This window comes from Astatotilapia calliptera, chromosome 17 (genome assembly GCF_900246225.1).
Source record: "Astatotilapia calliptera chromosome 17, fAstCal1.2, whole genome shotgun sequence".
Lineage (NCBI taxonomy): Eukaryota > Metazoa > Chordata > Actinopteri > Cichliformes > Cichlidae > Astatotilapia > Astatotilapia calliptera.
The window spans coordinates 16369310-16383457 of record NC_039318.1 but is presented as its reverse complement, the minus strand read 5'-3'; the positions used below and the strand labels follow the sequence as shown (position 1 = coordinate 16383457).

At 41.4% G+C, this 14148-nt stretch overlaps 1 protein-coding gene across 2 annotated transcripts in view; it reads left to right on the top strand.

Annotated features, from left to right (window-relative positions):
• Positions 1-14148, top strand: part of LOC113008816 (potassium voltage-gated channel subfamily A member 1) — a 44783-nt gene that overhangs the window by 6110 nt on the left and 24525 nt on the right. The window contains exon 2 of one of the 2 annotated variants that reach the window (XM_026146629.1): positions 4395-4470. The exons of the other annotated variant lie outside the window; for it this stretch is intronic. The gene's annotated coding sequence lies outside the window, so the exon portion shown is untranslated. The remainder of the gene's footprint in view (positions 1-4394; positions 4471-14148) is intronic. 2 annotated transcript variants of the gene reach the window in all.

The following is a 14148-nucleotide window of genomic DNA, read 5'->3' as shown; positions in this document are numbered from 1 at the left end:
TGACGTAACCCAGGTTGGTTTCATTCTATCAGTCACTACCCAGAGTTCACGACTTTAAGGTAGAACTTCAATGTGAACCAAAACTGGAACTTACAGAAACCTCACAGCAGCCATGTTATTGGTCACATGATGTCATTAAAAATGCTCCAAAAGGCTCCAACAAGCACAAACACGGTCCAGAGGTCCAGTTAAAGACAGCTAGCAGTTCATGCCACCGGCATCACCATCTAACTGTCAGTCAAAGAGGCCAAGCCCCTAATAACCCAAACTTTAAGCTTTAATACAATTTTATCTTAAAACTGTTGTTATGAAAGGAGAAATTATCCACAGAGAGAAAACCATTTGTGTGTCAGGCTGTAATAATGTTTATTTCGGGTGTGAAGCTTTAACATGGGATTGGGGACTGAGGAACTCAGGAACTGCAGGTTGGTTGCTGTACATGTGAAAATAGCATTTCATTTTAAGCATATTAAGCCCCACATATTATGAATTCAATATGAGACCATATAAGGTAAACTTCAGTTCTGACAGTTCAGCTAACCAATCAGTTGCCCGAGCTTTTCAGGAGGCAATTTTATAGAGAGAATCCAGAAGTGAACTTTCTGCTTCTGGCATCAGAATAAAAAGGTACATTTTTTAAGATTCAAGCTCCACCATTGCACAATGAGCATCTAAATGAGTATTAATGGCTGCATTATCACTTTCTCCATTTCCTTTGTAATAACTTCCAATTTATGAGGCCTTATGATCACTGGCACATCATAACAACTGTCTGCCTGTGAGAGACAGCCTGAAAAGCAGCTGGAGGAGAAACCCTTCTTTACTTACTGCTTAAAACAACGCTGTCACCGTTTATACCTAATGTTGGCTGCTGATGTTGGATGAGAACATTTGACTCACAGTCATGGATTTGCAGTGAGGGTCATCCACAGCAAACATAGGAACCATTTCTTCAGAGCCGGCTTTGTACTCGATAGTCGTCATGTAGACACAGGAATTAGACAAAATCAAACTGTGGAGCTGGGGTATGTGGGGTGTTACTGTGATCTTAGAGCTGTCCGAGATCATCCTTCTGCGGGAATGAAGGACTGTGAAAGTCTGTTTGCTTTGGATAAAATTAGCCTTTAAATTTAGTGTTTCAATGTTCTTCTTGTCAACAGTGCGAGTGAATAAAGTGACCTTTCCTACTTAACAGGCTGAAAGTTCTGGCTGGTATATCTGGCACCGCCTTAGACTGGTTTTCTTCCTATTTATCAGGTAGGACCTTTTCTGTTAGGACTGACAGGTTCTCCTCTAACATTGCTGCCCTAACCTGCGGGGTTCCACAGGGTTCAGTTTTGGGTCCATTATTATTTTCTTTTTATATGTTTCCTTTAGCTGGCATTATTCAGTCTTTTAATGATCTGTCTTATCCTTTCTATGCTGATGACATTCAGCTGTATATATGTCCTTTAAGCCTCATCAGCTGGATAGGCTGTCCACCCTAGTCCAGTGCTTAACTCAGATTTCTGACTGGCTTTCTAACAATTACCTTGTTTTAAACATGAACAAGACAGAGACCATGATCATAGCTCCTTCTGATCTATATTCTAAAATCAGTCAGGTTCTTGCCCCTTTCTGTCCTTCTGCTAAGCCAAATATTCGAAATCTTGGAGTAATATTTGACTCTTCTCTGGGCCTTGACTCACACGTAAAATCTCTGTCTCCATGCATTTGTGTCATCGCGTTTAGATTATTGTAATTCCCTGTTTACCAGCTTGGATAAATCATCGCTTTCCCGCCTCCAAGCTACACAAAACGCAGCAGCCAGACTACTAACTCGCAAGCGTGCTCACATTACTCCTATTTTATGTTCTTTACATTGGCTCCCAATAGATTTTAGAATTTGTTTTAAAATTATTGTTTTAACGTACAGAGCAGTACATGGCCAAGCCCCAGATTATTTATCCAAACTTCTCACAAAATACACTGCTGCTCGTTGTCTCCGCTCACAGACTAAGAGTTTGTTGGTTGCTCGCCAAACACAACTGAAGATGAAAGGGGACAGAGCCTTTCAGTCTGTGGCACCAAGGCTGTGGAACAGTCTACCTCTACAACTGCGTTTGTTTGACTCTGTGGAATCCTTTAAAAAGTAGTTAAAAACTTTATTGTTTAAACAAGCCTTCGGTTGACCAACGCTTTTTACATTTTTAATTTACATTTAACCTCTTATATTGTGTATATTGTGCATCTTGCTATTTATCGTACTGTTTATTTTAATCTTTGTGTGCAGCGCTTTGTGACTACCTGTCTATGAAAAGCGCTTAATAAATAAACTTTACCTACTTACTTATTTTACACTGAATGTAAAGCTGAATTATTCTGATTATTTCCAGCTGTGTGTTTTTGACTCCACAGCAGCTTTGAATAATTAATATCAATATCTGATACTGAAGTTCTTTGATCATTTTTGGGCTAATAGAAATTAGCTTCCAAGAACTTAAAAAAATATGATTTTATCTGGAAAATACAATTCCTATAAGAAAATATTGAATCCTGTATTTCATAGCTGGTAAAACTAAAGTTAAACTTGGCTCTGCAGTAAACTGCTTCACCATCCTTCTGTAACTCATTTTACTCATCTGCTTATCAGCAAAAACCTTCTTCACTTCTGCAAACCTACATGTTGTATACATACTGAGGGCTTTTATTGTGAAGGGTAGGAGCAGGAAGCCCTTTTCACACATGCTCAGTGTGTGTTATGGTACAGATGATGGTGACAGTAAACAGAAAAGCAGGTTGGTGGGGCTCCTGTGCTTTCCTGCTTACTGCAGGAGATACAGGAAATAAAGAGAAGCAGAAAATGTCGGCCTTAGATGTTGAATTGATTGATTGATTGATTAATTGATTGATTGATTGATTATACAGTCAACTTGTTTTCATAGCGTAAATGGATGCTGTGACTCAGTGACCTTCTTTTTCAGGCTCTGATTCAATAACAGGATAAAGAATATTTATCCAGAGGATAAAAGAATCAAGGAGATGTTCCCTGAGTCACTGATATGTAGACATTTTTTTCTACCTAATCATCTTGGCTCAACTTTCCAAACCTCATCATCCATCAGCTGCCCCCTCCTGCCTTTAATCATTTCAGGGGCTCTTCTGCTGACCTTTGTGAACGATCCAGGTCCCCTCGCTGCCTGAATCCAGTTAGATTATGTAACTTTTCTGTTTATCCATTTTTATCTCCACTCGCCATCGTTTGAGGCCTCTGTAGCCATGATGATAGTTGCCTTTTTCATGGAGAAAACGGTCGTTTAGCATAATTTCTGCTGTGCGAACCTTTCACCAACCAGAAAGCTGCAGGACAAAAATCTGTCCTGCAGATCCACATGGCCTCACCTACACCGACACGCCGCCAACAGTGCAGCATCTGGACGCAGTCGACCAGAAGCCAATGCACATGCTAGCCTGCATCCTTTATTACTTTCATCTGATTTCACTGGGTAATTACAGCCTTCATCACCATCTCCTCTGTGCACTCCTGGCTGCTTGTTAAAGAAAGGCTCTGAATGATGGCTAAATATCTTTGAACACTTCTTCTAGAGGTTAATTGTTTGTTTATTTGATCGTTTTAAAGTCTGTTTATAATCAATAATAGACATGAACATTTCTGTAGCTCAAGGAAATATAAATGTCAGCCAAGCCAGATGTCCATCAACAAAATATGGCATGAAATCACAGACTGTATATAAAAGATGGCTGTAACCACCTTGCTGTTGCCCACTATTTTCTGGACTCCACCGTTTAAAGTCTTAATGTTTGAATTTTGTGCTAACATTAAGACGTGCGAAGCTGAGGCAAACGTGTCCTGGAGCTGTCACAGTAGTCTTCATATTTTGGGGGTTTTGGTAATCGTTGGTGATGGTGATGAAGGTTTTGTGCAGCACAGATTGTTAACATTTTACTCATAATGAGCTTTACTGGTCTAGTTTTCCTCCATCTGGGCCCTCTCTCTTTCTCCAAAGCCTGACAGCACTGTAGATCAGACGTCTTTTAATAATTTGGCTCTAGGCTAATAAACACCTTCAATACTATACTGCTTTAGAGCTGCTGGATATTGAACGTTTCATGCTTTTATAGAAGTTGGACGGTATTTTCTGAAACTAACACATCTTTATGTCTCACTTTGTTCAAAGACAGAATAACAGGATTTGTCAGATTGGTGTAATATGCTTTGAGACACTAATTTGACTGTAAATAGTAGAAAAGTAGAAAGTACTCAAAGCTCTTCAGATAATGTTTTTAGTACCTGTTCTTAAGCTTTCAGTGGTATGATGTAACTTTCATCAGCCAGCATGAAATATACATATTTGCCTGAACACTGAAAATCTCTCTCTGTCTCTGCTTTAAAGGCTGAGACCTCATGCAGACGTGGGTCAGCTTCTCACACTGATGTGGCACTGATGACATCCTTCACTGCAAACAGGGGTGAACCAACAAGTGTCATCAGTTTTAACAGTGTGTGAGGGAGATAGATGTGCGAATTGGCACAGGCTCCTAGTAAATTAGGATTAGGGCCACTTCTGTTTTTTCAGTTGGTTTACATGAATACATTTTATTCAGAGGCAGCCCAAGTACAGGGAGTGCAGAATTATTAGGCAAGTTGTATTTTTGAGGAGTAATTTTAATATTGAACAACAACCATGTTCTCAATGAACCCAAAAAACTCATTAATATCAAACCTGAATGTTTTTGGAAGTAGTTTTTAGTTTTAGCTATTTTAGGGGGATATCTGTGTGTGCAGGTGACTATTACTGTGCATAATTATTAGGTAACTTAACAAAAAACAAATATATACCCATTTCAATTATTTATTTTTACCAGTGAAACCAATATAACATCTCCACATTCACAAATATACATTTCTGACATTCAAAAACAAAACAAAAACAAATCAGCGACCAATATAGCCACCTTTCTTTGCAAGGACACTCAAAAGCCTGCCATCCATGGATTCTGTCAGTGTTTTGATCTGTTCACCATCAACATTGCATGCAGCAGCAACCATAGCCTCCCAGACACTGTTCAGAGAGGTGTACTGTTTTCCCTCCTTGTAAATCTCACATTTGATGGACCACAGGTTCTCAATGGGGTTCAGATCAGGTGAACAAGGAGGCCATGTCATTAGTTTTTCTTCTTTTATACCCTTTCTTGCCAGCCACGCTGTGGAGTACTTGGACGCGTGTGATGGAGCATTGTCCTGCATGAAAATCAGGTTTTTCTTGAAGGATGCAGACTTCTTCCTGTACCACTGCTTGAAGAAGGTGTCTTCCAGAAACTGGCAGTAGGACTGGGAGTTGAGCTTGACTCCATCCTCAACCCGAAAAGGCCCCACAAGCTCATCTTTGATGATACCAGCCCAAACCAGTACTCCACCTCCACCTTGCTGGCGTCTGAGTCGGACTGGAGCTCTCTGCCCTTTACCAATCCAGCCACGGGCCCATCCATCTGGCCCATCAAGACTCACTCTCATTTCATCAGTCCATAAAACCTTAGAAAAACCAGTCTTGAGATATTTCTTGGCCCAGTCTTGACGTTTCAGCTTGTGTGTCTTGTTCAGTGGTGGTCGTCTTTCAGCCTTTCTTACCTTGGCCATTTCTCTGAGTATTGCACACCTTGTGCTTTTGGGCACTCCAGTGAAGTTGCAGCTCTGAAATATGGCCAAACTGGTGGCAAGTGGCATCTTGGCAGCTGCACGCTTGACTTTTCTCAGTTCATGGGCAGTTATTTCGCACCTTGGTTTTTCCACACGCTTCGTGCGACCCTGTTGACTATTTTGAATGAAACGCTTGATTGTTCGATGATCACGCTTCAGAAGCTTTGCAATGTTGAGACTGCTGCATCCCTCTGCAAGATATCTCACTATTTTTGACTTTTCTGAGCCTGTCAAGTCCTTCTTTTGACCCATTTTGCCAAAGGAAAGGAAGTTGCCTAATAATTATGCACACCTGATATAGGGTGTTGATGTCATTAGACCACACCCCTTCTCATTACAGAGATGCACATCACCTAATATGCTTAATTGGTAGTAGGCTTTCGAGCCTCTACAGCTTGGAGTAAGACAACATGCATGGAGAGGATGATGTGGACAAAATACTCATTTGCCTAATAATTCTGCACTCCCTGTAGTATCGCTCCCCAACTTGTGGGCCAGATCTGGACCTGAGTTATGAACGCTGGCCCAGGTGAGATCCAGTTCTGGTTTATCTGATTGTTCTGAGTTGGGGTGGGCCTGATGACCTTAAAGCTGTTGTTGAAACTCAGTTTATATGTCACAGAAAAACCTTTTATGAAAATGGAATAAAAGAGAAATAGATGCCAAACTCCACTTTAATATCAATATCAATATCCATCATCAATTCATCAATGATTTCAACAAAGGTCAGCCTAATACTTCTACATCCACTGATATTTAAATAAAGGTGTGAATAAACAATATTAAATTGTTTTTCATAGAGAAAGACAAAATTGACACTATTTAAAGGGACCAGACTTGACAGACATAAAAATATATTTAATATATTTAAAGGAAGTAAAACACAGTTAAAATGGACAAAATCTCAATCTACTGATTCTCAGGTGGTCACAAACTTCTGATCTACATTCCCATCTTTCCTGTGCTGTTTGCTGTTATTGGGCTAAACTGCTCTGCTGGATGCAGATATAACCGTAGCACCGGGACACCGTCCAAGCGTCATAAACTCTGGCAGCACCGCCGTCGTCCTGTAATCTGGTGAACTGGCGGCCGATCTCCCAATTAGGGGAAGCCGTCTGCTGCTGGCAGCTGAATAAACAGTGTCGAGGAGGGGGCTTAGTGTCATCCACAGATCCATGACAACATCCCTGAAAATCTGATACGGGCTTCAGTTTCCTGCTGGATAGTTTCAATGAAAAGTAATCTGTGCTTTTTGCTGTGAAGTCCTCGATGTTAGGCATTACTGAACCAAATCCATTACTATAAGTGAGAAACGCATTAACAGATTTATTCTGGGCAAATCTAGCAGATAAAAAATGCTTTTCTAGTCATGAGAACAGTAGATACTGTAGTGAATCACCATAATTAACCATAATGAGCATTCCCATTTTCACATTTGTTTATTTTATGGATGTTTTCCTACAGTCATTTCGAGCTTGTCCTGTTGATTTTATTTTGAAATTATGCTTTAATGCTTTAATTGTGAAAGAAACCATACGGGAACCTTATGGTAAATCTTTTCTGCGTCCTGCTCCTTTGTGACCTGACCATCATCACCAGGACAGAGCTCACTGAGCTCAGAGGTCAGGTGAGCTCTCTCCTGAGATTATGTGGGACCTATCCTGCTTCTCCTTACTTCCTGTCATATATTCAGCCTCCAATAATGAGCTCAGTGCAGAGATAGTAAAACCTGTGAACAAAAGTTCATGCTGCAGAGCGCTCTGAATACTCAGTTTCGCACAGCTTTTTCTACTCTTTGCTATGAATTATGTCACAGAGACAGGTTATCCATATCATGATCATCTCAGGCACAGAAGCCCCACCCACCTGCAGTCCAAACCTGTTTACAAGTGCAGCCAATAAGAAGAAAGTCAAGGAAGAGGAGCTATAGCAGCTTGTTTCGGACAGTGTGAGAGAAGGATTTTTATGAACACTGAATATGCAAAGCTGCTGTAATAATGTCCAGGAATAAAAGCATGGAGAGCGGTATCTGTGTTTGTCCATCGTGACTTTTTATTTATATTTTTATGTGATCATATTGGGTGGACAATTGAAAATCGGATGGAAAGTGTCTTATATAACACATGTACTGCAGCCTTATTTACTATGAACAGATATTCTTCTTGAAGGATTTTGTTGGCACAGAAAATTAGACACGTGGATTCAGATGTCTGGATGTGAGGAAGCAGCCGTCACTGCACTCTTTTTTCTTCCATCTTTTGTCTGACCTTGAACATTTTCCCAGTATTTGAGCCTGAAGTTTAAGCTGTGCCCTCAAAAACTTGGAGGAGATTAAAAAAACTTTGCATGCCGGCAAAAATACCCATCCGCAGCTGTCAGATTGACTGACATCTCATTTCACTGAGAGCCGAGAGATGCTAAAAAGACACCCCTGACTAATCTGAGCCACTGTCCCACAAATTCAGATAACACACATACTGTGTGCAGTATTTACATTATCCTGTTTCTATTTTTAATAAATGTACGAAATCCGCGGGCGTCTAAGACTTTGCATGACAGAAAAGCAACACAGGAAGTATTAGTGGGGCTGTAGCAGCACATCTAATTACAGCGCTCTGTGATTAGCACAATTACAACACGACCATCAGAAGCAAATATGTGACCATGAGGCTCAGCTGTGGACACATTACTGAAGCTTTTGGCACTAAAACTAACAGCAAAAGGCAGGAAGGCTGCGGAGCCTGCTCTGAATCGGCTGAGGTGATTAGATGAGCTCTGCAGCCCCCCAACAGGACTCTGATCCCCTCTGCTCTGCTGTGCACAGGCCAGGAAAACGCTGGGAGCAGGAGAGACAATGCAATGAGGAAGTTACATAACATGTACACTCATATAAATATATTTCACACACACACACACACACACACACACACACACACACACACACACACACACACACACACACACACACACACACACACACACACACACACACTCAGTGCTCAGCTGCAACCTCGGCCACTGCCTGAAAAAAGTGTGAGAGCAGTGAGAGAGCAAAGATGGGGTTGAGCTCATCCTTCGAGTGAAGGCGATGACTCTGGAGGAAAAGAGTCATTTCTATGGCCTCTGTGTTTTCAGAGCCTTTGGATCTTCATTCAGGTTTGACCTTTAACCTCTGTGTGGGGACAGGAAGCTTCCTTTACAGTTTTTTCTGATTGCTTAAGCACATTTTTTGTAACTATTGGCTAATTTTGCAAAACTCTTCACACAAATAAGAAAACCTGTCACCCAATCATCAAAACATTGTAGTTCTCTTGCAAAAGCAAACACAGCTGGATTAACTCTTCACACCTTCGTAAAAATGGTGTTTCCGTATCAAACAGTACACACAAGCCATCATCTACTAAGCACACAATGCGCCAACTGCACACTGATGGTATGAATACAAAACACATCTGGCTTTTGCTGTCTCTGTGCACAAGGTAGGCTATGTCAGTTTGAGCTCATACTTCTGTCATAGATCCATAAGCATAGAGGGATCCAAACTTCAAGTACTGGTGTTTATTCAAACACATCAAAACAAACACAAGTGTTTATTTCCAAGTATAGGATTATTTGCAGTCGCCATAATGACTATATGGGTTACTTGGTCTGCAGTGAACATGCTTCCTCTGCCCCCCAGGATCTGGTCATCTAGCAATTCTGTAAAGTAACAATTTCAGTATTTTTAAATCAATGGTATTGGTGTGTTTCTCATTGGCATATGGCAGTGCTACAAATCTTAGTGCGAAGTGACTGTACTAACCGATTCTCATTTCAAGATGTCCTTATGGTACTTGCTACAGTGTAGCGGCTCGAGTTAGGCTGGACCCGTTGGCCAGCTACCCTCAGGGTCATTCCACGGTTGATTACATGGTCCACTATTGTAGCTCTGATGTCATCAGCAATTCTATTTCTTACTCTTCCTACCCTTCCTCTCCCCCTCCTCATCTTCCTCTCCCCCCTCCTCGTCTTCCTCTTGCTCCTCCTTGTCCTTGTCGTCCTCTTCATCCTACTTCTTCACCTCCACGTCCTCTTCCTCGGCCTCCTCTTCTTCTCACTCTTTCTGCTCCCTCCATTGTACTCCGCACACACAGCTTACCTGTATTATAGTGCTTAGGCTGATTGCAAAGTGAACTAATTATCTAAGAAAGTTTTCACATGTGAAAGTGTGCCAGACAGTTGGCAAATTAGTGTTAATGATAGCCATACATGTGTATACTTTTGCTAGGAGTGTGTTGGAAATTTGGAAATTGAGTGTTGTGCAGTGAATTGTGCCTACAGTTTTGCAAAGTGTGTGTTACAAAATTGCAAACTGAGTGCAAAGCAGTTTTTGTGCTTTTAGTTTTGCACACTCAGTGAGTGGTTTTGCTATAAGTCTGACTAGTTTTAGAAATTGTGCTACAGGATTCACAGTTAGTGTTTAGGCATTCGGTAAAAACTGTAAATCAGAACACCTGTAAGCAGTGTTGGTCAAGTTACTTGAAAAAAGTAATCAGTAATTAATTACTGATTACTCCCCCCAAAAAGTAATCCCGTTACTTTACTGATTACTTATTTTCAAAAGTAATTAATTACTTAGTTACTTAGTTACTTAGTTACTTTTTAAAAACACGATTTACAACCTGAAGAGGTGATAAAGTGATAGATCTTTCAGCCCAATTCTACTTTTTCTACATAATCCATCATACAAAATGTAATCAAATGGAAAAGTCTCTTTTTTTAACTTGTTTTATCAGTTTTAATCTTTTAACTTTATGCATCAAGCAAAACATTTAATTATATGCAACATTCTCTGACTTGAATAAATTAGTTTAACATTTAAACCTATTTTCTGCACATTCCAGCACATAAAATAAAATATTTTTTGTGTTTTCACTCACTCTTTCAAACAGATGCAAGTAAAACACAGCAGAAAATAAATAAAGTCAAAGACTCAGCGGTCCTTTTGCTCTATTTTCACCTGTAAAGCAGGAGCAGGGTAGGCGGAGGGTTACCCTGGTGTAGGTGTGCTGCGGTCAGTTGAAGAATCTGCGCGAGTGTCTCTGTGAGTTTCCCATCACGTCGTAGCTACTCGGTGCTTGCTCGGAAGTTTAGGGGTTTTTTTCGCTGTAAAAAGAAGTTTTCTTCCCACGCACGATGGACGCTAATGTTTTTGTCACTTTTTATGGAATCAAACTCAAAGTAAGGTCAGTACTTCCACACTTTAAACGCTGCACGCTCATACTCTCTCCTGCACTCGATATATTATCCATTGTTGATCTGCACACAGCTGCTGTCACCAACGTCGCACTTGCTTACGTCACTGTCATGAGACATTCTCGCAAAAAAAATCACGGTTTTAGTAACGCAGTAACGCAGCGTTCCTACGGGAAAGTAACGGTAATCTAATTACCGATTTTGCAATAGTAATCCCTTACTTTACTCGTTACTTGAAAAAAGTAATCAGATTACAGTAACGCGTTACAAGTAACGCGTTACTGCCCATCTCTGCCTGTAAGAGCTATAGGCGAAGACCTTGCAGAACAGACTGAGAAAACAAACTACTTCACTCACTGTAACACTTTGTTCACTCTGTAGTTTACAATTTGCCAGTGACCGCTCAACGCTCTCTAAAATGCACAGAAAATGAGAGAGGAGATCTGTAGTCATTCAGACAAATCCGTCACAGCTTGCAGTGGGAGTCAAACTAATTGAGTTTCAGTTTTTAACAGAGCTTAAATGTGCTTTTCAGCCCTGAAACTTTTATTTGGATATTGGCTGTATGTAAGTTATGAAGGAAAAATATTAAACAGAACCAACACCTGGAGGCTGTGTGACTGAAAACATCAATAGGAGGGGGAAACTGCATGGCTTCTGACTGACTCTGAGGGAGTCTGTTTGAATTTAAGTGAGTGCCATTTCTAAAGATTAGTGTGACTGTGAGTGTTTCCTGCATTGATAAGAATCACGAGAATCCACTTTTCCCCGTCAACTTCCCAGGGTAGATGAGTTGTTGTCCACCTGTTCACATTTGTGACCCCAGCACAGTCTGAACATGTGATGGGGACACAAACTGGTCACCACATATCATGAAATACTTCCACGTTGCACCACGATTACGTACTGTTTACTTTAGTCTGAATCATGTCGTGCTGTATGATTCCTGATTGGAAGGACTCGTGGTGTGATTAAAAAACTGCATCACTGATGAATCCATCTTTGAGGGGCAGAAATGTGTTTTTTTTTAATACAGTTCAGCTGAGTGCAGAAATCTGCTCTCTTCCTCACATTTCAGCTGCTTTGTCCATTACTTCTTCTGCTGACAGTAATCTCTGTGCTGTGTGGAGGATTTATTAAGCCTCTCGTTGCATAAGAACCAAGCTCCTGTATGGAAGAGCAGTCGTAGGCAGAGGAGCACAGGTGTCCACGGGCAGACTTTAAATTCACCTGCCAATGAAGCTACTCAGTCACCTGTGACTCAGATTGATGAGCAAATATGCGTGCTTCTGGCTGAAAGTTATCTTAATGTTATGTAAACGTTAAACAAGAACAAAAGCTCTGCAGCATCTCAGGTATGACCAGGAGCCCAGTTCGATGATAAACAGTTGCTGCAGCTGAGGTTAATGCTTTGTGTTAGAGCTGAACAGTGAGCTGTGGTATATTTGAAGTCCTCACAGACGTTTAAGACAAGCTAAAGATGAAGCTTTGAAATGAGTTAACACACTGAACATCATCAACATGCCAGCTGAGGCTGAGCTGTCAGTCAGAGCTGGAGTGATAGCTGAAGGTGAATCCTGTCAGCTTCAAATGAAACTGAAAGCTGTTAAAGTTGAGTGGATATGACAAAATATAGAAGTTGACGCACTTAAAGACGCTGTAGTGTCACTTTAATGTGAACTACTAAAGTAATTTTATTAAAGCAGTAACATTTTTTGAAGCTGAAGACATTAAATCATTCAAAGTGCTTGAGGAGCAGCCGTGGAGTGTCAGTGCACAGGTGAGCCGTGAAGTTTGAAACAGTCGTCAGCGGTGGCACTGCTCCCTCATTGATTACATTTGTAGACGTGTTTATTCTCACTCTCCTGACTCACTGCCTCTTGAGCATCATTGCTGAGTGTGAAGCAATCATCAGGATGATCTCAAGATAAGAACTAATCCAAATAATCTGGACCCAGATGTCCTTCTGGAGCTACGCTCATGCACGAGAGTCTCCGGCTCACAGTTCAGTTCAGTTTAGGAAACAAATGTTTCAGAGATGATGACGTGTTTGGTTTATTGTGGACTCCCTCAGTGATCACTGACAAGTCCTGCAGCAGTCACTGCTGTGAGGGACTGAAGTCTTTATGATTATGCTGCACACTGAAAAAAGGTTGGCATTCATATGCTATTCAATAGCTGGGCCCACATCCTCATTTTAGGTTTGGTAGCATTTTTAGTAGATAAAGGCGAATGGCTTAATCAAGAAATGAGCTGCGGTTTGGGGAAGGCCTCGATGAGGACTGCCCAGATCTGTGATTGGACACCCCTCCCTCATTGCATTTACCTGGGTCTTTGTTGGTTGTCGGCCTGCTTGCGGTTTTGCATTTGCCGTCTTTGGTCGTTTCTTGAGTTTGTGTTGGCGTCTTCGCACCTCAGAAGTAAAGCTCACCTTTTGTTCATCATGTCTGCCTCCTGCTTTGTGTGTCTCCACTTGGATCCTAATAGGCTTTGCATTACTAAACCAGTAGCATATTGTCTGAGAGCACCGCACTGCTGCAGAGTGGATGCACACCTGCAATTACGTAAAAAAGATGGATCGGATGCCGGCGTGGAGTTGACACAGGTTATTTTAAACCTGGGCTGTACCGGGTCATTAACTGGAGCCGTGAGCGTAGCAGAGAGTTCATGAGTAAATAGAAAATGATTGCCTCATTGGCGTGTGATAATTAAAGGTTTTCAGCTGAGCTGCTCAGCTGGCTCGAGGTCTGTGACATGGAAATGTAAGACTCAGATGAGCTTATGCAACCTAATTGTTTAGCCCTGGAGAAGAGCAGTTAACTTTAAAATGGAAAGCATTGTGAGGGCTCAAATTAATCAAATATATGTAAACTCTGCTGAGAATGCTAATTAATCCCTCTCGGTGTCTCCGCCTTGCGTGCCAGCACCTTCCTGGATAAACTCTGATCATCAGACAAGCCGGGGGGGGGGGGGGGGGGGGGGGGAGGTTGCCTCGTAATTTCACTTCACGATAGCGTCACCTCCCTGACAAACAGTCTCTGAGAGTAATTAACATATGAAATGCAAATAAACAGGTTTCCAGTGGTGCTCAGAGGGACGTGGAAGCAGAACTTTCGGAGGGGAAGTTTGATCTGTTGAACAGAGTCAGTCTCTGTGAGGCCGGCTGCACTTAAAGGTTCCTGCTGTAACCTGTTGATGGGACAGGAGGACAAAGA